The sequence below is a fragment of the Pezoporus occidentalis genome, unplaced genomic scaffold (assembly GCF_034315485.1).
Source record: "Pezoporus occidentalis ecotype Australia unplaced genomic scaffold, CSIRO_AGI_Poc_V1 ctg214, whole genome shotgun sequence".
Lineage (NCBI taxonomy): Eukaryota > Metazoa > Chordata > Aves > Psittaciformes > Psittacidae > Pezoporus > Pezoporus occidentalis.
This window is the reverse complement of record NW_026914007.1, coordinates 669131-695264: the sequence shown is the minus strand read 5'-3', so window position 1 is coordinate 695264 and position 26134 is coordinate 669131.

Here is a 26134-nt window from a genome sequence, read left to right as displayed (position 1 = left end):
TTCAGTCACTGCCATTCTACTGTAAGTGCTTTAAAACAGAGTCTGACCCTTAAGACACTCAGAAGGACTCAAATAGTGAAGAAACTGAGCAAGCCTTTTCACATGCTTCTGCTTAACTGCCTATGGCTGAGCAAACTGCCCCCTTGGATACGATACCCTTCTGGGCACACCGACTGAGAAACTATCAGATTTTCTCCAAGTCCTAAGACTGCATAAGGCTGACAATTGTTTGCTCTGGTGAGAAGAGTCTGATTTCTTCAGTCAGCCTTCAGTAGGGGCTGCATCGGAACCATTAGGCCATTTACCCAACAGGCCTGTATCAGCAACCAGAACAGCCTGTGATTTTATGAAAATGCATATATAAAAAAAATGAGATAATTTGCCTTGATTTGATTCATGTTATTTCTGTGCAGAGCAATGTATAAGGCCTAGAAACCATACCCAAAACAGAATAAAGGCTATTTACTGAATATGAACAGTACAATATGCCAACCACCTACCAAGGGTCTTTCTTGATGATTGCTTGTGATTATAAAGGTAAATTATTTGCTTATGTAAAATAATAATTAAGAAAAGTAAAGGCCATCCATCCAGATATAAACCTGGCTGCAAAAAAACATCAGCATACACAGTTAACAGGCATATTCATTGCTTTATAAACAGCAGCCCAGGATAACACTATATAGTTTGCAATCTGTATTTGTTCTATGTGAATCATAGCTTTGCATAATTTTATCACATTCCTGCCAGGCAAAAGCAAACATTAAAAGAAATATTAGAAGCCAGCCAGTTAAATATCCTAGAAGAATAAAAAACCCTGCAACTATCTCCATTCTAATGACTGATGATCATTATTTTATCTGTGTGATTCGGTCGCTTGTGTGTATTTTTTGCAGTATCACTTGAAAATAATTTCTAATATGTGATTAGTTTATTTTGATTGGTCTAATATTCCTACAGCACGGATACAACTGCTTCTACTTTTTACATATGACATGATTGATTAGGTGCAGATAAGAAAATACTACTTCAAGAGACCTGACCTTCAGTGAATCATCTGATATGAAGAGAATTTAAATGCTGCATTACTTGTGCTCAGCACCAGAAAATGCTATAGGAAAAAAAAAAAAAAGAAAAAATACTTACTGAAAATTTCTGCTATGAATAAGAACATTTTCCAGTAAGATTCTTCCTCTCTATTTCCCCTAGTGGAAACATTCCTCACCCCTGAACTCCCCTGCAAGAGCAAATAGGGGCTACAAAAGCCATACAACACTTCACCAGACCTGCAGAGAAAGATCTTCTACACCTTTATGTCTCTCCTACAATACATGATAGCTGATAGCTCTTTCCCAGAACTTTAGGACTTGCAGCTCCTGCAAAGGATCTTTCCTCTGTCCCACAGCCCCAGCAGTGAACACTCAGAACAGGCAGAGCGAACGAAGCCCTGGCCTTTGGCACCTGCCGCAGGTTGGTACAGGCTCCACTCTGGCCACCCTACAGTCTCTGTTGCAATGACCACAGGCCAGTGAAGGAGTAGGAATGACCGCAGGCCATCTTACTATATGACTCAGGCAGTGCGTGAGAAACCACCACCACCTGGGACAATGTCATTGAATCTGGGATGTTGAAAAGTTGGCTTAAATCAATGCTCCTCCTCTACAGACCCATACCACACCTTGTGTGCTGCCCTTCCTCGCACACAAGACACACACTGCTGGTCCCTCTCTCATGTCTCTCCCACTCCTCGACCAGTCTGTCATGTAACCTGACTGATCCCCTGCCCTGCACCTGCCTCTTGCTGGGTGGGGCCCACGGTGCCCAGCCCCTGTGGTGCCTCACCTGTCAGGGAGCTTCATATTCAAAGGAAACACTCTTACAAGGTCCTACCACAGCCAAGCACTGGCATTTCTTCCTTGTTGTACAGCCTGTAAAGCTTATCTCCCCGTCTCACTGCCCAAAAGACAACACAAGAGAAGAAGTTAAGGAGATGCAATCATGTAGTTTGCCCAGCTCTGCAGGTTGTTTTTGCCACTAGCTGTCTCCCACCTACTAAAAAATCCCAAACTCACACTCAAGCCTCTATAATATCCATGAGAGAGAAACTGGGCAAAGAGATGGGAGCACGGAGCTTAGACATTTCCTCACACCCACTCCTTTGCTCTAAATACACATGAATTTAAGCCTGTCCCCAGTAAAAAAAAATTCATCCTAGAAAGGAGCTACTCAATTCTCACCCAATTTAATACCTGTTATATTTTCCTTTTAGAAGAAAAAGGGGGAGGAAAGGAACTACATAGAGCTAACCATTTGGCAAAAGTAGTTTGCTACTCTGAAGAATTTTTCTCTGAACTATTTATCTTAAAGCATGTCAGAGCAGGCATCAAAGGCAGCCATGGCATCAGCAGAGTGCACACTGTGCACACTGTCACTTACTGTGATTGAAAGGACAGTATGTTTTCAAACAACTACACTTGTGTGAAGTGTCATCAGATCTGACTTCTTAATCCCGATTAAAAAAAAAAAAAGAAAAAAAGAAAAAAAGACTGTTCCTGTTCCATTCAGAGGTGAGACTACATCGATGACATTGTCCAGGAGTAATTTGATAGAGACGGTGGATAATCACAGCAGCCACAAGCAACTAGATTAGTGACAGGGTGCATCTCGGAGTCATCATCATATTGAACATACAGTACGTGATGCAGCTATCAGGCAAGGGTGAAAATCAAGGAAAGATGGTTTAGAAGTTGCATCTAGCAACCAGCAAGATTTGCCAGGAGAATCTGTACTTTGCAGATTGCCTTCCACATCCTTTCTACAGGATGCTACAAAAATTTGAGATTCAGCATCGTCAGAGGAGCCTGTATCAAAAAGAAAATGGAGTTCTACAAAGCAGCTTTAAAAATTGCGCTTGTCCTTCAGGAGCATCCTGCTGAATCCCACTAAAAAAAAAGTAAACTTAAAAGGAAAAAGCATGAAGTCCTGGAAGCTGTTGCTTAGAAAATTTAAATTGATACAAGAAAACAGAATAGACACATCAAGGAATAATTTAGGGTTGGCAGGAAGGTAAATTAAATATTACATGACCCATTTTTCTGTTTATGATTTAAATCTAAGGCTCTTACTACTTTTACTAATTAGGGCTGAAGTACTGATCACTGCACAGTCACTTAAAAGTAACATCGGACTCTTAGTAACACCATGAAAAGAGCATTCTGCCTATGTATGATAAGAAGGCATTTAAATTTGCTCATTTACAGAAGTTCATCTGTTTGGGACCTCACCAGGAAACATACAGCATCTTGATAATTCATCACGTTAAGGAGAGTGCGACTCCAGCAGACTTTGTTCTGTTCCTCTGCATGTTATCTCCCTGCGCATTCCCAGGGCTACGCCAGAAAAGATTGCAAGGTGACAGAATATGTTCAAACAGCCTCTAAGTGCTACTTTGCAGGGTGCATTGTAGTGTGTTACCCTGAGGCACAAAAGTATTTAATGAGGTTGCTGTATGTCATTAGTTAGTATTCTCTAAGTGGATCTTATAGGAAGGAGAGTATTCTAACTTATAAATTGAGAAGTTAACTAAATATTAGTGAAGAGAAAGCATTAAGAGATAGAGGTTGTTTTTGCAGGAATCTATACAGGAAGATACAGTTTCAAAGTCTGCCAGAACCCCTCATGCCTGCAACCAAGCCTGTAATGCCTAAAATGAGCAAGTCCTGCCTCTGCCCAACCCAGATTGACAAGACTGGAAGAGTATCTTGTCTGCTGTTGTTTGCCTTCTGCTCTTACCTGTAGCCATATACAAATGGACAAAAGAAAGCTTGCCTGTTGTGTTGGGGTTTTTTAATCGTTTGTGTTCCAGGGCTTCATATAAGCAAGATATCACACATCTATTCAGTTAACACTATTCAGTTAACCAGCATTTTTATTAAGTATCTGTTAACTTATATCAATGCCAACTTGTCTAATGGTCACAGCAATTTCCTTGGTTCCTTCCAGCTATTATTTGTAAAACACTTCTCTGCATGTGCATGTGTGTGTTAGGAAGAGAGTCATAGAGAGAGAAAAGAGATGGGGGAAACAGAAAGGAGGAAAGCTGGGAAGTGGGGGTCACTGAATAAAAGGGGAAATGGAGCTTCAGAATTACAGGCACAGCTCACAGTGACACCTACAGTCAATCCTGCCTAATACTTCCCCACTGTAAACCCTTTCTCTGTCTCTCCCTTCCCTGTTCTCTAAAAATTTTGTTATAGCTGCAACTGATGTTTCCATTCTCCAATTCTACCTCTGGCTTAATTTAAAAAGCAAAACCAAACAAAAAATCTCAACAAAATAAAACACAAACCAAAAGACATCCCACTTCAGCAAAAATGTCACAGCTGTTTTCAGTAAGGCCAGAAAAATCAGCAGAGATTGCCAGCACAAACTTCTTTTTTAAAACAATATTGAACATTTGGAAGACCTGGAGAAGCAGCATGGGAATTCAGCTCAGAGATAAGCCTGAAACAGACAGACACTTATTAAATTCCTCTTAATTTAGACATACGTGAAGTTTCTTAAAAGTGCCACCTCCATGTGCTAAATAGGAGTCCTTGGGTGTCCGGTTGCTTAAGTCCAAAGGCCTCCATTGTGCTCTGAGTAAGCTTGGGCACTCATGGGTCTGAGCTCTGAACAAAACACAGTGGATCCAATGCACCTCTCCAAGCCCAGAGGACACCCCATGTCCTCACATCTGCCCTTCTTACTACTGGTAATTCCTACCAGAGATACCTACAAAAGTGACTTATGTGGATAAGCTTGATTCTGCTATTTCCTGTCTTCGAAGTTCAGCTTGCAAACTAACCAATCCTTAAATATTTTTATGTAGAAGTACATGGTGCCAAATCCTTGCGTGGCAGCAAGAAACCCAAAAATAAAGCTGTTGGAAATATTCTTGATTCTGACTGATGAAAAAAATGGAAACACTGATGTTCAAGTTATTATTCAGAAAAAGAATACAATAAAATATAAATGTGAGCTACAGCAAGTAATTTAATCAACTCTTCTGACCACTGAGACATTATTCAGGCCTTAGCATCTAAGAAAGGCGGTGTCTTTTGTCCCTTTGACTTTGAATGTCTGATTAAGTGAAAGAAATTCATCTAATTAAGATATCCAGAGGATCATATTCAGCTTTTTGTGATTTATTGCAGAATTTTTAAAGTTAACTTGGTTTTACTGGGACTTCTATATATTAAAATTCAGGACCATCTGCACAGACTTTACCCATGCATATTTCAAACTCTGGAAGAGCTCAAGTTTGAATTAGTGCTGATGTGTGGACATTGTTCATCATTAACACACTGTACGTGTGCCCAGAAGAAAGGTCAAGGGATCCTCAAATATAAAAACTCCCAACTGACACCTGCTACAGAATAATGATACTGTGCTAAGCTAGGTTTCAGTACCTGTTTGTGAAATGGGGAGCTAGTAGAAAGGGGAAGAGCATGAGAGGAATGCACTCCCCACCCCATGGTTGGTTAGATATGTGAAAGCTATACTAAGCAGCATGGTTATAAATTCAGAAGGACCAAGCGCTGGGCACAGACCTGAAAAATAAAGAAATAAAGGAATATCCAGCACCTGCCACTGTGTAACACTTCAGATTTTTCATGAACAGTCTGAACAAGGAGTAAAGGAGAGGGACTATAAATATGAGTAGAAAAGTAATTGAGTGGCCAGTTCCTGTGGTACATACTCAAAAAACAATGTCTGTTACTGCTTTTGGTATGAGCAATGACTAAGAGTCTTCAGTATTTATAATTTCTAGCATAACCATCTTCCCCTGATTACCTGGATGATTCTCCTCTTCTTGGGTGCTTGGGTTTTTTTTTATTGTTTTTTTCAGAAAGGAAAGCAGACGGTTCCTCTGTGAGCCCAAGTGATTTTAAAAGCAGGCATTTACATATGAACAGTGTTACCAATAACCAGCGCAAATCAGTTCTGTGACGGAAACAGTTAAAAAATTCCTGCATCCTCCCTGCCTAGCCAAGTCCAAAGGTATTGAACTATCAATCTCTGGCCAGATAAACAGTGACAGTGTCCTTTTTACTTGCACATGACATTAAGGCCCCCAGAGAACGCTGTTACCAGTTGTGACACAGCTCCAAAATGCGGGTTTGATTCAGGAAAAGAAAAAAAAACCTAATAAATGTAGAAATGAACAGAGATTTTTTGTCCCCATTGAAATTCAATTTATATAGCCATTATACGTAGTTCCCACAGCAATACAGCATTTTCCTTACTATGAGCTGTACACTATGTGTGTTGACACAAATACTGTACCAACTGAAATGAAGGCAGGCCAACACCATACTGTGAAATGGGACATTTGGTGAAACAGCAGTACACAGCCAACTGCTGCAAAGTTTCAGTTCTCAGTTCTCCTGCCAATTCACTATTTACTGATCACACACACCATAACTTAGACACTGTGGCCCCAGACAGCACAGCCTTGATTACAATATCACCACCGACAAAAATCTCCTACTGCATTCCCTCTCAGTAGATAGGATCAGTAAAGGCAGCAGGAAGGTGGGGCAAAGCTCAGTGTTCATCTAAACCTCAGCATGACTTGATGACTGCCTTTTGCTCACTCTAGACTAGCTGTGGCACTGCCACTGCTCAAGGGAGTAAGCATGGAAAAAGAAGAGAGCAAGGAGGAGAGAGCTGGGAATCCCTGTCTTCAGCTACACCAACTTCACTTTGCCCGTGTATACCAGCACAGGTATGCTTCTGTTTTAACAGATGTGACTTACACAAACTGTCCAAAGTAATTAGGTAGTAAACCTCCTGGCAGTAACAAACCTTAATTTTCCATTCAGATTCATACTAACACTATTTTCAGTCTTCTTTCGAACACTTCCTACCTTCCATACTTGAGTATTTCCCTCAAAAATCTCAACATAAAAAGACATATATATTAAAAAGAAAATAAAATCAAAGGAAGTACTCAGGGACCACTTCCTATGGAGGTGTGTGCAGCAAAGAAAATAACTGGTCATGAAATGTTGAGGGTCATGTAGATCCTGCCACTAGAGTTTGAAATATCTGTATGCTTACCATATTGTATTCCATGACAAAGCCCTACCGGACACTCTGACAGCATTCACATGGGCTCAGTGAGGATCTGAGTACTTGGGTTGATATTACAGACTACGACAAGGTACAAATTTATCTTCTCTTCTTGTAGTATAGCCTCTAGTATGTATACAAGTAGATCTCTAAAACTCTCTTCCATATAAACATCACATTCACAACTTTGGAACACTTAGGGTTAATATTTTTATTCTGGGAAGCTCACTGAAACATCTTTCCCGTTTTTGCGCAACAGTGAAATGTCAGGAAAGGTGGAGCATCAAACAATATCTCCCAATCTCTGACCCTGTTATAAGGGTGTACAGTTCAACTGGACATCCTTTGATTTTTGACCAATTAAATTGCAAGACTGCAGGAATTCAAAATGTGTGCAACTGCCAGACATGGGATCCAGGGAGAGCATGCTGTTCAGGTGAACACTCTGACCACAGGTTTACTACTTTCGCTTTGAAGTGGGCTGTCATCCATTTGGCTAGAAAATGAAGTGTGAAATATAGAGGCTTTACAACGTGTAATGACTGCGACCATTTAGTTAAAGATGATTTTTCAGAAGCCAAGAGCTGAGTTTTGAATTAAATTCCTTATCAGCAGCCACCATGACAGAGTGTATATTTAGGAAATTATTTATTCCAACATGATATAATTAATTGTAATATGTTCCTTAAATTCTGTGTGGCACCCTGGGTACTGGACAAATAACATATAGCTGGAATTCAAACTGCACGGAAGCCTACTATGCATGTATGTTGTTCTGGGTGTTCACTTAGCAGGTTCCCAATAAGAGAAAACAAACTAGACTTGATCAAATATTTTGGATTTTCTGATTTTTGGTAACAAATTCATTTATTGCTCTTTGACTAGTTTAGAGAATGATAGAAACAGTCTGTTTCCACCCAAAATAAAACTATATTATTGTAATAACCAGTTTTTCTCCTTTGTTGCAGCTCATTATGCTGGCTTTCTGATATCCTTGCTAAAGGTTCATGGTCTTGCTAAAGAAATAATAAATTATATGCACGTGTCTCTACATATACACCTTAATACTGTCCTCTGATATCTGCCCAGAGAGACAAAACTTGCAAGAATTTACATGAAAAGGAAAACATCTTTAGCTCTATTTATCTAGCATTGCACCTTTTGAAGCTAAAAGACAGGGCTGGAAAGACCTAGTGTGATACCCAGTAGGTAATTGCTCATCTGAGTTAAAAAATTCAACCAGAATTTCTGTAACAGTTGTGCTGCAGCTGGTGGCACCAGCACGAGATGTACCTGCTCTCCTGCCTCAGTACAGTAGTAAGAAACCTAGGAAGGACTGTAATCCTTCAGCACAAGCACCAGGTCTTCTAGCTTCAGTAAACTGAATGAAGGCTGATCTGCAAGTCTGCTGCAGATCATGCCAGATACATGAGAGCTTCCCCAGCTCAGCTGTAGCTTCTGTGTTCACCCACAATTGCAGTTAATCTTGAGAATCATGAGATATACCCTGAAACTTTCTGGCAACAAACCCTCTATTTGAGCAAAGGATGAGAACCTCCTTGAAGCAAGTGGACAGCTTCTGCGCAGGGGACTCCACACTGAAAGGGACAGAAGCACTTGTCTGACAGCCAGACCCCGTCTCAAGGGAGGTGTGTTGCCTACCGGGGGCACAGATGAGGGATGTGGCAGAGAGGCTGCATGGTCTAGTAAGTCCCACGGACTATTACCCACTCCTGGTGATACATGTGGGTGCTAGGGACAAAGACAATAGTAGCCTGGGAAACATAAAGAAGGACTACAGAGCCCTGGGGGAGGTGGTTAGGGGCTCTGGAGCTCAGGTGGTGTTTTCATCAATTCTCCAGGGTACAGGGGAGGACCTAAAAAAAGCTAGGAGGATTGGCCAGGTTAATAACTGGTTAAAAGGGTGGTGTCATAGTCAAAGGTTTGGGTGTCTTCAACCCAGGACCCAAGCTTGTAGGCCAGGTCTAGTGGGGGCTGGTGGAGCTGGTCAGAGCAGTTTTGGTAGGAGACTTGGCAGACTGGTCAAGGAGGCTTTAAACTAGATGTGTTGGGGGAGGGGGGCATCATTCAATCCCAACACACCCAGTCAGTTGCCAGCACCTATAATAAGTGCTCGGAGCAATGTAGAGATATCCCGGCCGCTCCAGCCAATGAGCTGGCTTCAGTTGGAGCTCGGCTCAGATGCCTCTATACAAATGCCCGTAGCATGGGGAACAAACAAGAGGAATTAGAGATATGTGCACGTCTACAGGGGTGTGATATAATAGGCATCACAGAAACATGGTGGGATGGCTCCTACGACTGGAGGGTTGGAATGGAAGGTTACAGGCTCTTTAGGAAGGACAGGCCTGGCAGGCGGGGAGGGGGAGTTGCCCTTTATGTTAGGGATAGGCTGGAGAGTATGGAACTCTGTCTGGGGACAGGTGAGCAGTCCACAGGGAGTTTGTGGGTCAGGGTTAAAGGGAATATAAGCTATGGGAGACATTACTGTGGGGATCCATTACAGACCGCCTGATCAAGGAGAACCTGCGGATGAAGCACTCCGTAGACAGATAGGAAAAGCCTCACGCTCGCAGGCCCTTGTTCTCATGGGGGACTTCAACCACCCTGACATCTGTTGGAAGGACGGTAGGGCCCGGCATAAGCAATCCAGGAGGTTCCTCGACTGTGTAGAAGACAACTTCCTTCTGCAAGTAATGGAGGAGCCAACAAGGAGAAGTGCCATGCTTGACCTCGTGCTCACCAACAGGGAAGGGCTTGTTGGAAATGCGATGCTCCAGGGCAGCCTTGGATGCAGCAATCATGAGATGGTCGAGTTTGAGATCCTCGGGACAGTGAGAAGAGCGTGCAGCAAGCTCACTGCCCTGGGCTTCAAGAGAGCAGACTTTGGCCTCTTCAGGAACCTGCTTAGGAAGGTTCCATGGGATACAGCCCTAGAGGGCAGAGGAGCCCAAGACTCTTGGTTGATATTCAAGGATCACCTGCTCCAAGCTCAGGAGCGTTGCATCCCAACTAGAAGGAAGTGCAGCAGGAGGGCCAGGAGACCTCCTTGGATGGATAAGGAGCACCTGAGGAAAATTCAAATGAAAAAAGAGGCTTACAATAAGTGGAAGCAAGGACAGGTGGCATGGGAAGAATACAGGGATGTTGTCCGAGAAGCTAGGGATCAGGTTAGGAAAGCTAAGGCTCAGTTAGAATTAAACTTAGCTAGAGGTATCAAAGATAACAGGAAGGGATTCTACAGGTACATAGCAAATAAAAAACAGACTAGGGAGAATGTAGGCCCCCTCAGGAAGCTCTCGGGAGAACTGGCTACACAGGATTTGGAGAAGGCTGAGGTTCTGAATGACTTCTTTACCTCAGTCTTCACTGGCAAAGGTTCTGACCACACCACCCAAGTCTTGGAAGGCAGATGCAGGGACTGTGAGAATGAAGACCTTGGGCCCACTGTAGGAGAGGATCTGGTTCGAGACCATCTTAAAAATCTGAACGTGCACAAGTCCATGGGTCCTGATGAGATCCATCCGTGGGTCCTGAAGGAGCTGGCGAATGAAGTTGCTAAGACACTGTCCATCATATTTGAAAAATCGTGGCTGTCAGGTGAAGTTCCCAATGACTGGAAAAAGGGAAATATAACCCCCATGTTCAAGAAGGGGGAAATGGATGACCCGGGGAATTACAGACCAGTCAGTCTCACCTCTGTGTCTGGCAAAATCTTGGAGCAGATTCTCCTGGAAGGCATGCTAAGGCACATGAAAATCAACAAGGTGCTTGGTGACAGCCAGCATGGCTTCACTAAGGGGAAATCCTGCCTGACCAATTTGGTGGCCTTCTATGATGGGGCTACAGAACTGATGGACAGGGGTAGAGCAGTTGATGTCATCTACTTGGACTTGTACAAAGCGTTCGACACTGTCCCACACGACATCCTTGTCTCTAAATTGGAGAGACATCAATTTGATGGATGGACCACTCAGTGGATAAAGAACTGGCTGGATGGCTGCACGCAAAGAGTTGTGATCAATGGCTCAGTGTCCAGCTGGAGACCAGTAACGAGTGGTGTCCCTCAGGGATCGGTGTTGGGACCAGTCTTGTTCAACATCTTCGTTGCTGACATGGACAGTGGGATTGAGTGCGCCCTCAGCAAGTTTGCCAATGACACCAAGCTGTGTGGTTCGGTTGATACACTGGAGGGAAGGAATGCCGTCCAAAGGGACCCTGACACGCTTGTGAGGTGGGCTGATGCCAACCTCATGAGGTTTAACCATGCCAAGTGCAAGGTCCTGCACCTGGGTTGGAGCAATCCCAGGCACAGCTACAGGTTGGGCAGAGAAGAGATTCAGAGCAGCCCTGAGGAGAAGGACTTGGGGGTGCTGGTTGATGAGAAAATGAACATGAGCCAGCTTCAGTGTGTGCTCCCAGCCCAGAAAGCCAACCGTATCCTGGGCTGTATCAAAAGCGGCATGACCAGCAGGTCGAAGGAGGTGATCCTGCCCCTTTACTCTGCTCTCTTGAGACCTCACCTGGAGTATTGTGTGCAGTTCTGGTGTCCTCAACATAAAAAGGACATGGAACTGTTGGAACAAGTCCAGAGAAGGGCCACGAGGATGATCAGGGGACTGGAGCACCTCCTGTATGAAGACAGGCTGAGGAAGTTGGGGCTGTTCAGCCTGGAGAAGAGAAGGCTGTGTGGAGACCTCATAGCAGCCTTCCAGTATCTGAAGGGGGCCTATAGGGATGCTGGAGAGGGACTCTTCATTAGAGACTGTAGTGACAGGACAAGGGGTAACGGGTTAAAACTTAAACAGGGGAAGTTTAGGGTGGATATAAGAAGGAAATTCTTTCCTGTTAGGGTGGTGAGGCACTGGAATGGGTTGCCCAGGGAGGTTGTGAATGCTCCATCCCTGGCAGTGTTCAAGGCCAGGTTGTACAGAGCCTTGGGTGACATGGTTTAGTGTGAGGTATCCCTGCCCACGGCAGGGGGGTTGGAACTAGATGATCTTAAGGTCCTTTCCAACCCTATCGATTCTATGATTCTATGATCTGTCTGCCACATTGGTTTACGTTTCCCAAACGATCCCATAGGACTTTGCTCACAGGAGAGAGCTGTAACAGCAAGGCCAATGTAGAAAGCTGTGGCAGAAAGGAAGATGTCAGTTCAACTGAAACTGCAGAGTACAAGTCATCCATGTCAGAACATTACAAGGACACCTAAGCTCAGTGCCTAAAAAGCAGTTATATAAATATAAAAATTTAGCATGATGGAGAAGTTTCTTTCTCTCTCACCACCCATCTAAAAGATTAATCAGATCAATCATGGCACATTTCTTTACAGAATTCTATGACTTAAGTGCTACAGACATTAGCAACATTTCAATCTCCTGTCTCTGATCCTGAAAACATCATCTGTTAGGTTTTTGGCAATGCTATAAGGAAAATCAAGCTGCTTAAAAAGAACAGGGAACATTTCAGGAGATACTAGTGTCAATCTTTCATTTGCTCTCCCTACCTCTCTGCAAAAATTTACATAGAGTCGAAAATATAGAAAATGGCATGGTTGGTAGCACTTTATAAAACCTCATTCAACAATAAAAAGCAAGCAGGGAACAAAGGCTACTGAACACTATACTGATAAACTTATCTCCCACTTTCAATAAAGATACATAAAGAAGCTACATGTTAAACCGCTGCTGGACCACCATGGAATATGCATATGGAATTAAAGGGGAGAAGAAAAGCCACAATTTTATCAAAAGTGAAGAAACAGTGGCCTTACCCTACTTTGAGCGCTACTGGTTCTGAAAAAAGCTCTTTAAATTCAGATTATTTCTCATTTGCATTTGCCATTACTGAGAGTTTTCCTACAAAGTCCAATTAAGAAATATTTCTTTTCTACAAGGCAAATTTATCAAAAATTCAAATAAACTCTTTGATGCATTTTCTGCATAATCATGAATAAACATAATCCTGTTGCTCTAAGAACAGATGCCATCCTGTAACTCCCTGCTCCCAACAGCTCTGCTCTCCAATCATGAAGGAGAAGGAAATTATTTGGCCAAGTTTACAAAATGAACCATAAATCATAGGCATCTTTGCCAAAGCAAACTCATGTTTCTTTTATGAAACAATTGCTCCTAAAAGAATTTATATTCATTTTTCTATATATGCATTTTTTATAAAATACATAAGGAAAGTAGAACATATTGTTCCGTTTCTCCTTTAGAATGCTCGGTATTTTTCAGTTCTGGTTGAGAAAGCAAACATTTGCATTTTCACGTGGCTTTCTGAAGCTAGTTGCATGGACTTAGCTGCAGTATTTCAAAGGATCTGAAGAACTTTAAAACTGCTTTGGAGTATTTGAGTCACCATTACTCATAATAGTACAACTTGAAACTAGAAAACCTTAGGGATTTTTGTTGAAGTCAGGTTTTGGAAATAGAAAGGAAGAATTGTGCATCTTCATATACAGGGAAAGCTTCAAAGCTGGATGCTTTCTCAGGAGTATAAAAAATCCAAACTCTGTGAAGAACATCAAGAGAGTTTGACCATTCCTGAAGTACATGTGCAGCAGTGACATCCTGACAGGCTGGGGTACCTCCATCTCTTCCCAGAGAAAAATCTGACCTTAATGAAAAGTGGAAAGACAGTGGCCTCACCCTGTTTGAGTGCTAGTGGTTCTGAAAAAAGATCTTTAGATTCAGATTATTTCTCATTTGCTTTCAGATTTCAGAGAAAAGTCTGACCTGAAAGGATTGTTGATAGCCAGAGCTCTCACAAAAAAAGGTGCAAGGAGCAAAATGTGGTATGGGCAGCTCTGCAGAGCGTGGGGAGACACTGCAGCACCGAGAAGGCTCCACGCTTGTCTGCATCTCTACATCTCATCTCCAGTTTGCCCACCAGGGCACACTGCTCCTTGGACTGCTTTGAGCAGCAGCACTGGAGAAAACTGTACACTCTCCTCAGGCTGAATAGAGGAAAAGAGCACATATCTGAAGAAGAGGCATACTATTGCTGCTGTATGTGACAGTCAGTCACTTCAATGCAGCTTCTAGTCTCCTAGATATGCACAAGTGCTCAGCAATGCTCTGGCTACACTACTCCCATCTAGAACATGTCATTCAGACTGTCTCAGTTTACACAAGGCTGAGTGCCTAGTTACATCCACAGCTTTTATGTGTGATCAGCCCTCAAGTGTCCATGACAGTACTCTTCTAGTGTACGTGGAAGGATCCAAGCCTGTGATACTGCTTTATTTCCTTTGGGAATGCCGTGATGGCCACAATGCCTCTGCTTTTATTCTTAAAGGATTTCTTGTCATCCTGTCAGATCTAATTTGTGGCTCTAGTTCCTGGGATGGACACTGACAAGTGGGACAAGATCCTGCTCCTTCATGTTCACCACTCTCATGTCAAAAAAGGGGCATTTTGTAGCAGAGCCAGAGCTGATCTTCCCTTTCCACTTCCCTCTTTCTGTCCCGCACAATTTTAAAGATTGATGCTTTCCCCCAACAGTAAGAAGTTCAAAGTTCTTCCTCACATCATATCTCTCTTCTGAGACTTGCTTTGTTTTCCCAGTCTGCACCTTACCTCTGTTCCCCTCCAAACAGTTCCTTTATTTTCCTACTTCTTCAGGCTCATCACTGTCTTTCTTCTTCCTCTTTGCCTTTCATTTTAATGTAACCAGCAAACTCCAATCCAGACTATGAGCCCCAGTATGCTAAGTGCTGTGCCAACACCGTGAAAGAGCCATCTCTGTTGTGAAGAGTACAATGCTTTCCTTTGGTTATCCTTACCCTTTACATCCTATGCTACAACACATTGTTACAGCTATCTACCACCTCCTACTCATTAGGATTAAAATCTCCTCTACAGCAAGAACACATTTCAGTTCCAGCAGGTATTAAAACCAAGTGCCTTATTGCAGGCTGTGTCCTTTCTGCAAAGCAACAAAATTTACGACAATGACAGCACAAGAGCCTAATGCCACAGATCTGAGATCACTCTATTTTGCCTTGCCCTTGCTTAACAAACCCCAAATGAAAGGCACTATTTATTACACATTTTTGCTTAATTGATGTTTTCAGATGAGGCAATGGCCACTGGAAACAACAACTTTTGGCTGGAAAAAGTCATATTATTTTCTGATAACACAGCATATAATGCTTGTCATTCAGAGGATGAACAATTCCTTCCATTCAGAGTTTTCATCTGCTTGCTTGTCGTACAAAGTATATGCATTACCCGATTAAATAACTCATGGCTCCATAAATCGCTAAACATGTGTACAGTACATAATTCAGTGATGTGCAAACTGTTACAATACACTATCTCAAAGCCTTTTCTCAAGTTAAAAATAAAAACAAAACAAAAAACAAAACCAAAAAACCCTGCAAAGCTTTGTTCGTTAAACACTGTGCCAGTGACCTTTCTCTCTAGTTTCCATGGCATGTTTGTTCAGTTAACTGCTCAAAACATTTTAATGCTATATTCAACCCCTACAAAGTCAAACCGACGCATGACAATCCATCAAAATCAGTCAGATAACAGAAAGTACATTCCAATTCCAGAATTACTGTTGTCTGATTCTAAATGACAGTGTATGAAACAAAAAGAGCACAGAGCTTGATTTTCCAAAGCAAAATTAAGCCCAAAGAACGATAAGAGAAAAAGCCTTTTGACTGAGATCCTAGAGAAATGATACGAAATTTAACAGAATGAGAACATATGCAACAAGGCAATTGCATTGTCACACATACAAACATTGGTCAAAGAAAATAATTTCTAAATGTGTGTATAACTGCAGACTCCCTAAAATAAAAACTCTGAAATTGTTTTCTGACAATTAAAGCAAGAATGTGTTTATGCCATTAGGTCTAGATGCAGATTCCTTCCCCAGGGTCCATCTCAAATCTAAGGATTAAGTATGTTGTGATGAAGTGTTTCAATTATCTTTATTCATAACACTTATTACTAATTAAAATGTATAATTAAGAAGAAAAAAAGTCAAGTTGTAAGACAGTCAGCTTCATGTAAAAAGTTTTGTTATCTCTGTGAGTCAGGATAAGAATTAGTAAAAAGACAACCTAAAAATAGGTACTGATGAATTAGAAAGAAGAAATCCTCCAGGCTCTTTGGAATGAATGAAATAGAAGTATTGCTATATAAGAACACCACTGTCACAGCATTTTGCTAACTGAAGTAGGTAAACTCATTGACAACACACCTCTTTCTCTCCCACAAAAACCTGGGACCCTCTGGACAAACCTGGTATCCTGGATATGAGGCTTCTTTCCTCAGAAAGACCCATGATAGCACAGCCTGTTTGCAAATGCCAAGAGGAATTCAACTGAGCAGGACTGAGCACGATCTCCTTGCCAGCTACAGACAAAACAAGTGGTTTCTCACTCTGTGATCCTTTGGCTACCCGGACTCAGCAGGGATAGAGTCAACTTTGACCAGGGACATATTTGGGTCTGGCAGAGCACAGATATGAGGGCAAGGTACTATGCCCAAAAAGCTGTTGAAAAAGGAATAGGTCATGGAAGAAAATGTTCTTTAAAGAACACGTAAGCACAGTCAGCATTTGCAGTTTCACCATTTGTGTCCTGAGAGGTGAATGCTTCAAGATTAAAGACATCCAAAGATACTTGTTTCTGAACAACTATGCTGCAGTCCTCATGACAACTTTGAATCTATGGGTTAGAAATAGTACAGTTCAAGAACCTGTTCTCAGATTTCTGAACTTTCTTTTGTGATCCAAGCTGGAAAAGGAGCTGAAGGAGATGAAGGCTTGAGATGTGTTATTTTCCAAACAGTCCCCCTGTAACTTTGGGAAAATAAATGTGGTTCCACTCACTCTCAGTGATCGAGCCACCAACTCAGTTGCTCACTTGTCACGTCAGACATGTCAACTCCCTGCCACCCAGACACATTCCTTCCACTTGCCTTTTCCTTTACCCCTCCAGCAGAGTTAAAGCAGCTCCTCTTCAGCATCACAGAAATTTTAAACACTTCTCATGCTTGTCTGACCTCTGTCTTACAGGACTACCAGTGGCATTTTCTCTCGGCAACAGCAGCAACATTAAAGTTCCCATACTTGTCTCTCCTTCTTCCCCTCCTTTTCCACATCTCTTTTCAGGATCTTGTTCTGCCACAGGAGCTGTGAGGAATTATCCAGTTGTTACTGGATAGACAGACTGGGGGATGGGGAACAGTGGGACTCGTGTCTAGCCATAGATAGGGCCGATTTTAATGTCTGGACCTCAATGCACTCATGCACTGTAGTAAATTTCCTACAGGCAATGCTCTTCTGCCTGCTGAGATAGACATCAGCTCGTTTCTGAAAAGGACTAAACCAGCAGTCCTTCTGGCAATGGAATCTGCTAATGCCCAAGGAAGGCTCTGGCACCCTCAGAGCTATTGTTCAGTATTGAAAAGCCACTGTGCTTCTACCCATAGTAAAAATCTGTCCTGCTCAAAAACTTCTACACATTTTGGCTATACAAATCACCATCTAAATCCAGAGCATGTTCTGTAAACGAAAATAAAGGAGAATTGACATGAAATGCCTAATTCTCACATTTGTTCCTAAGGCTAAACAATAAATTTTGTTTTCAAAAATCTCTACTTTTTCCTTACTTTGGAATTGTCACCCTTATCCAAAGTAATAAAGGAAAACGCATCACGATAAAAAATCTGTAAGTTGCTCCTACACACAGATCTTATTTCTCTGCATATTTTTTAAGGCTTAATGCTTTTCTAAAATTATATAAACTAAAGGCTCTTTTCTTCCCAATTAAAATTAGAAACCAGTCAAGCATTATCATATATATATACACACACACGTATATATTTAAATCATCAAAGAAAATTATCACAGCACCTGGATGCATTTTACATGATGTACCACTAATCTAAATTGCCACAAAACCCACTCCATATCCCTTCTTGCTATTGAAACAGCTATAGAAGTACCCTGAAAAGGGTAGCCAGGATACCGACTGCCAAGTGAAATTCCTGTGCCTGCCGTTAGTGGAAGCCTCAAACAAAGAGGTGCATTTAACGCTGCTTCCTAAACTTTGCCAGATTCAGGCTCAGACAGATTTCTGGCAGGAGCGAGATCCCAAGCCAGGAGCCTGTCGCTGAGAATGACCTGCCCCCTCGTTCCCACGAGCTCCTCCCTTGGGACAGATGGAGGAGACATGAAACCCCCAGTCATTAACGGGGGAACAGAGCGTGGGGCGAGAGCAACCCTCTCACTGAGGGTGAACAACAACCTGGCTCTTTGCACTGAACAGCTAACTGCATGGAAAATCCTACAGGATTTAAAGAGTGACACCACAAATTGGGTTCCACACAATACAAGGCTCCTACAAAACGTCTTCCAAGATCTTTGTAATTTAATAAAGAAAGATGACCTCTTGCTAGGATTTTTTCATCCTGCCCTGTGGAGCTCTAACAGACACGCAGTTCTGGTTTACATTTTTAGGAAGATTTCAAAACCTTATACAAAAGCTATGATTATATTTTTCAACTGTATGTGACTTTGCCAGGGAAACTGAGATTCACTTTATGCAGTCAAAAGGAAAAAAAAAAATAAGATGCCATTGGGAAAAGAATGATGCCTGTTCCCAGAGAGGATAAGGTAGAGATGATCCTTAGAACTGGTTTTCCCCAGAGCTGGTAGTGTACCTGCTGGAACTCTGGTGGATCATATGTGATGTTGTACAATTGCAGCTTTAGCTTAAGAGTGTCGAACTCTCAACATAAATTAAAACACAGACAAAGCATGCTTTCCATCTCTTCTCATCAATTCCTTCATACCATATTTCAAAGCTTCTAGCTCTGAATCTGTATGTCTTCTTCCACATGAATAAGTTTCCACACACTAGTTATATTGAAAAAAAACCCCACAAAAATCCAGATTTATCCTGATTTCTGAACAAACATTTGGATTCCTGAAATTTCAGCCACAGATTCAAATAAAAACACTGCAAAGCAAAAAGAAACCCTAAGACAGATAAAGAAAACACAGTTGCTGTTGATCCACAGATAGCACGTATCCTCTGATGACAGACTTCAAGGCAGGGTACATTGTACCCATCTTCTGTGTATCTATTTCATCTTTGCATGCACTTGAAAAGAAATGGATGACACAATCCTAAATTACATTGCATGACTGTGGTTCTATTATTAGTTATACTGATATTCCAGAACTTGTAGCCAATGAAACTTACACCACCATTAAAACAGAGAATGACATTCTGGTGGGCAATTCCCAGTGACAAATGTTTCAAAAGTTCATTAAGAAAAAAAACAATGGCATATTTTAATTTTTAGTAAATCTGCACAATATTTAGCTACAACAGTTCTAGTTCTAATTTCTGAATAAAACTGCTAAATGTAAATATATCTCAAGCCTTCAACATCAATGCTTATAAGATATGTAATTTCTGATAACATATCTTGCATTAAAAAAAAATCTAAATGGATACAGGAAGGAAAAAAAATCACTATAGTATTCTGTAAACTTGAAATGTCTCTTCTGTAAACAAAACCAGAACTGACACGTAATACAACAGATTTATATAAAAAGATTTTCCTACCTAGTGTTTTGACTCTATTTACAGAGGAACATATCCAAGAAAATTTGAGTAAAATCTTCTAATCCATAGGACTGATATGATGCAAATACAATTTTACTAGAGGGTAAGTAACAGTACTCTAGCATGTCTATGATCATTCTAATAGGTGACTGCATTATGAATGTGAAGTGTCTGTGGTGTGGTGTGCCACGACTGTGGATTGATTATTGTCTCGTATGATACTGATGTGACTACAAAGGTACCACAAAGCTCTGAGTCTCTGATGCGACTTTGTTGCCTTAGATGTGGCACTGTGATGCAGTCTTCCACATTGTTTTGGCATCTATATACATATGCACAGTGTGAAGGCAAAGTTTCAGAGTTTAAGCAACCCTGGCACTTTTGGAGGTTTGGTAACCATGTAAAGCCATCACATCCCTTTTATTCTGTAAATATTTTACAAAGGATTTTCAAAGACAATGTAAGAAATTAATATGGCTAGAAGGACTGGTTTTTATCGCCCACGATTTCACAAATATTTGAATGTGCAAAAATGCTGACACAGGGGTTAATCTTTGAAAACACAAGAAAAAGGTCTTTAACTTAGAAGCAGTGTAAGCTCTGGTTTGTAAAACATGTTTACCCTCCTGATTTAGTGTGTGTTCTCTGAGAATGCAGGCTATCAGAATCACATTTTCAGGGACTAGTACTTCTAAAGGAGGTTAGATGTTCTGAAAAGCATGATGTATGTTAAAACACAATATTTTAAAAAAATATGATAATGTTTAGTTTAGCTCTGTTCTAGCATTTGGAGAGAAGGGAGGGAGATGAGCAAAACCCAAAGCATGCAATAAGGTTAGTACAAATCAGAGGCTCCACACTTCTGTATAACTATTATCTTTTTATATTAAAATTTGCTCTTGTGGCTGCTTCTGCAACACTGTCAAGTTCTGTAAGGTTTTCCTTTTTTTTTCTTTCCTGGCAAAAGTCTATGAAAGTAGACATCAGAAGTGACTTTACTGACTATAAACATTAATCTTCAGGAAACAATTATTCACTGTCACAAAAATGGAAGACAGACATTTTTAAAGAAACAATTTTTTGCCAATGAAGAATTTCCAACTGACATAGCAAAAAACATGACAAGAGATAAGCTAAACTAACTATTTCACCACATCTAGACAAACAAAATTCTACACAAATTTATCTTGTAGGATCTGTGACTCTCAATTGTAGCACTGCACAAGAAACATCCTGGTAACTGTCAACTTGAGAGGCCTCAGTACATTACATAAACATGCAGAGGTCACATTTACAGTTAACGTAAACTAGCACAAATGTAAAATCACAGCATACCCCATTCGGTGCGCACATAAAACATGAAATAAAATAAACTGTGGCAATGCACAATGCCTGAAATCTGTTCCTTGAACTTCACACATAAAATATAGATTGCATCCTTAAAAAAAAAAAAAAGAAAGAAAACTCAGATTGTACTTTATACCTTAAAAACAATGCAAAAAAAAAAGGGCTAGGATTTCAGCTACAGCCTCCTGGAATCCACTCAAGGCTGGACTGAAGGACGCCAGCATCCTGAAATGCCAAACCTGAGCCAGCTGCCATCAGCACAGGTCTCGGCTCTTTGCATGTGCTTCATCCCAGACAGACCCTAACTAAACTGTGCCATGCTCTCTTTCAATAGTACTCTAAAATGGTATTTTTAAACAATTCATGCCAAAATTAAAACAACACCAAAACACCAAAACAAACCTACCACAACAACTCTTGCTTCACAAGAAATGTCTGCAAAAACTATTCTGCCTAATTTTGCAGTGAAATTGCAGTTCAAACAGCACTAAACACCTGCATTCAGAAGAATGGATGCATGAAAACACTGCCTTGATATACATAAAACCTCAGCATATAGCTGTAATTATAATTAAGTATTTGGAAACCAGTGTTTCAAGAAGTAGTAGGAATTAATCTGGTAGAAAAATGGGAAAGTTAAGGAATATGCAGAACTTGTCAAACATAGCACATGCTCCCCTAGAAGCATACAGAAAATTTCTACTTACTGCAATGAGATACAATATTTCTAAGGTGTTAGAAAGAAAACTTGGACAACTATCTTTAAGAAGACCCACGGCCAATTCTTCATTGGTTGCTTTTTTCTTTTCCTGAAAATATCCATTTGTTAAAACCTAAAGATGAAACGTTTAACTTCTGGTCCTTTGCCTGAAACAAAAAGTACATTATTTATGTGTCTTCCAGTTTCTCCTGTTGTCATTATCCTACTGCGTAGACACAATTAAACACTGATTGCAGAAGGGACCAGGGTACATTAGGTTCCCACAAGGGTGCAGTCCTCCATCCCACACACACAGAGGCATTCCCATCGCTGCCATTTGACACACGAGTTTGTCAGCGGACAGCCTTGTCCAGAATAGCCAGCTCAGCAGGCTGGTCATGAGGGCATCTGCCTTGCAGGTGGGTACCCTGGAGGTGAGGACCTCTTGTGGTTTTTGAAGGGTCAGGCTTGGTTAGTACTTGGATGGGAGAATGCCTGGGAATCTTGGGTGCTGCAGTTTTCTTACTGGGTGTGACGTGCTGTGGTATGGAACACCTCTTTGGCTAGTTTGGGTCAAGTGTCCTGTCTCTACTTCCTCCCAGCTTCCCCTTCTCCCTGGCAGAGCGTGGCAGACTCAGAAAGTCCTTGGTTGGAGTAAACAGTACTGAGCAACAACTAAAAACATTGGAGTTATCAGTGCTGTTCCCAGGGTGAAAGTCAAAAACACAGCACTGCACCAGCTACTAGGAAGGAATAAAAATGACTGCTACTGCTGAATCCAGAACAGGACCCTGCACCAAACTACCTGAGGGAAAGGATTCCTCCCCTAAGACAAACTCCCAAGCCAGTGGGCTTTTGGCTGCACTAGTACAGGTGTCTCTGCTGGACAGACAGGAAGCATATACTGGGAGAGGTTGCTTCTGTGATGGCACAGGAAAGGAAAAGTCTTTAGTGTTCCTGGAAACCCTGCAGGCTTGGAAAAGTCTTCCCCCAGAAGCTACACAACTAAATGCAAAAGTGCAGCTCACTATACAGAAGGGAAAGGCAAGCTTGTGTCACCCTTTCTTTTGATATTATTATTCCACATCAAAGAAAATATCTTGGCATATACTTTTTACATATTTACATTCCAGAAATAAAACATCTGCTTAGCACACTATTCAAACTCTACTGGGGACAAATTCTACTTTCAAAGATACACACACAACTGCAGAGAAGTTAGTGATTAGAAACGTTAGAAAAATTGGACACACTTGCCAAGATTATTTTTCTGAGCTGGTTCTCTTCTGTTTTCTCACTGTCTCAGATGCTTTCCTCCCCACCATCCCTTATATAACTCTGTATTTCAATTTAAAATTCCATTTGCTGCATTTATTAAGACAGTTGTTACCTTCAATAGAAGGCATCACCTTTGCTTAGAGATTTAGTGGTCTTTATGAAAGCCTGATCAGTAGCCTTTCTTTCCAAGCTCATCTGGATTTTGGATGTGGTATGCAGAAATTTGGTTGGATTCACTGTAAATGAATCCTTCGTTACTTAGGGTTCTGTGCCCATGACTTTTTATAATGGTACTTTACCTTACCTGGGATAACAGCTCTACCAAATGTGTTTCATTTTTTATCAAACTTGGGCTTTTTTCATATGAGATATAAAACATTGATATTCCTATTACATCCCGCGAGAGAAAAGAAACACCATTTGCTATAATCAGGGGAAATGTTTTATTGCCTAAGACATGCATTTATCTCCCTCACAAACAGAAGTCATAAAAAGAACATACAACTGGTTAAATGTTACTTGATGTACCTTAGGTCCCAATTGGTTTGCTTTAGGTCCTGCAGTGTCTTGTGGAATTAAATCCAGGCATGAACACAGGTTAATGCTTTTTCTTTCCTTTTAGCAGAACTCTTGTCAGTTTGGCCCACACCCCAAGAGCTTTCACTTCAGGCTAACCTGCAAGCAGCACTGTGGGTCTATCCTTTACTTCTCCTTCCCAATGCTCCACCGATTCACCGCTGACTAATTAATTATAAACCTCAGTTCTTAAAGCTCTTATATAAATCTCTGTCCTTGTTGCCATCCTGCAGATCTATTCAGTGATCACAGTCTTACTTAAATCATATAAGAAAGACTGGTCTGTCCCTTTTATCTGAAAGGCTGTTAAGGAGGCCCAAATTCTAAAGCTTTTTGTAATGAACTGTTCTTTCTGGAAGACAGTTTACCATCAAGCATCCTTCCAGGTCTCATGAAGGGCTACACTGCACAAACCGAGATGACAGTTGTCAGAAGGGAAGGCCAGTCCTTTCCTGAATAGAAAGAAGAATAGACTTGTCTTTTCACTTCTGTCCTTTCTCCATTGTACTTTCAAGGCACAACTGGAGCTCCTACAGCAACAGGTATTTTTCTTTGCCAAGATTCATTGTTGGACGCCCACTGGTATTCTGAGTTCTTAATTCTAAATCCACTTCTCTCTTTTATAAACCTGCATGTTATTTGTCTCTAAAGGACCTTCTTTGTAAAGACTGCAGTTTTCAGAAACTTGATTCCACTTTCTTCCAGGGCCTTCTATCTTCCTCTCCTCCTCCTCCCCTCTACCACAATGGTTTCTTAACGAAATCTCTCATGGGTGCTGCTATTCAAAAATAAAATCAGGTATTTGATCTTTTCTGTCCAGACTTCCATCTCATTCTCCATTCCACTGTATTCTGTCACATGTTGCATTGTGTGTCATACGGTTAACTCAACAGCCACTGCTTAACAGCATATATTGAAAATACCAGGACAAATAAACATTCAACACTGTGTTTCATCACAATATTTGACATGAAACACAATTTGTGAAATAGAATATTTCCAAGCTTTTCAAGTCTAACTCACTCGGAATTCCATACTGAAAAAATGGACAGAAGTTGGCATGACATTTTCTAAAAGCTCTGTATTCAAATAAAAAAAAGGTTCTTTTACAGTAGCCATTGTGTATTGGCCAGGAATTGTATGGTTTCCAGTCTCGAATTTTAATTCTGTCCTCTGTGCCAAAGACTGCTTTTTAGAGATTTATACATAGGTATTGATGCTCATTGCTTTGAAGAGAAGGGTGTATGTCCTCTTTAGCTAAAATACATGCTGTCCAGAGGTTTTAGTGCTCAAGCTCTATGGTTCAAACTTTGTTACAGCTCACCTAATATCGAAGTTTGAACAATATAAGCCCTTAGCTCATGAAGAACTGTTCCAACAAGTATGACTGCCGAAAACACAAGAAAATTTTCATCTTCATGTGAAAATTCTAGAAATCAAATTTGCATGCAAGTATTGCTTAGTACATATGATGTAATCAAATATTTCTGGCAAAGAAAAATGATATGTATCATTTTTTAAATGATCTTCCCAAGATAGGGTGCTTTTTTTGTTTTGGGAGAAGTTTTTTTAAAGGAGAAATTTACCTGAAATTTTTGAGGGCAATGAATAATAAACAGTGTACCAGCCTCTGCTCAGATGCAGCTAAGTGTTCTGGATTTCCAGTTGCAAACCCATTTAACAGATTTACTAATTCCCTACTGCATTTTTGTCATTGCTGTACCCTCAGGCCTGTAGCATTTTAGATGCATGGGAATGCCAATTTCACAAGAATTTGTACAACAATACCAGTTGACATTTAGGGTGGGGTATGTGATCCGGTTTAATCAGGACTTCAGGTAGGAATTCAGCAAATCACCACACTTCATTACTTTCTTCTTCTCACTTCCATGATGTGAGGCTATTTTTCTCTTTTAGCTGTAGATCTGTATTTAAAGTTTAACTGATGAACATTAAGATTCATCGTAGGCTATCTTGACCTAAGCATATTCAACATCAGCTAAAAGCTGCTAAAGGCTTGTGCACAATCTTGGGATCAGATTACTTCTCCAATTCCAAAGAGAATACATAAAGGAAATCATAACAGTAAAGAGACAAGTTGAAACAGGTCAGAAATTATTTTTTTTTCTTTTCATTTTTAAGCATCACTCATTTCTCTCCAGCTATGTAAGATACTGGCTCGTGGAGAGTGTTGAAGGATGTCCTCTACAAAGCACTTCTTGCCAGTCACCCTTTTCAGATTTTGTAAAATCTAATCTCTTCATCTGTCACCGTTTTACCAAGGTTCCTGTTATGGGGGAGTACTGAGAACATTTAAGTCACCTACTAGAGTTCTGACACTTTGTCAGCATTTAACATATCATTTGAAGAACATTAAAATGTTGCACAAACATGCCAAGAGTTTAAGGCAGTGGAAAAATTGAAGAGATACCAAGTTATTTCCTACCTCTGCCTTTGAAAATTCTATTTCTGGAAAGGACACACACACCAGA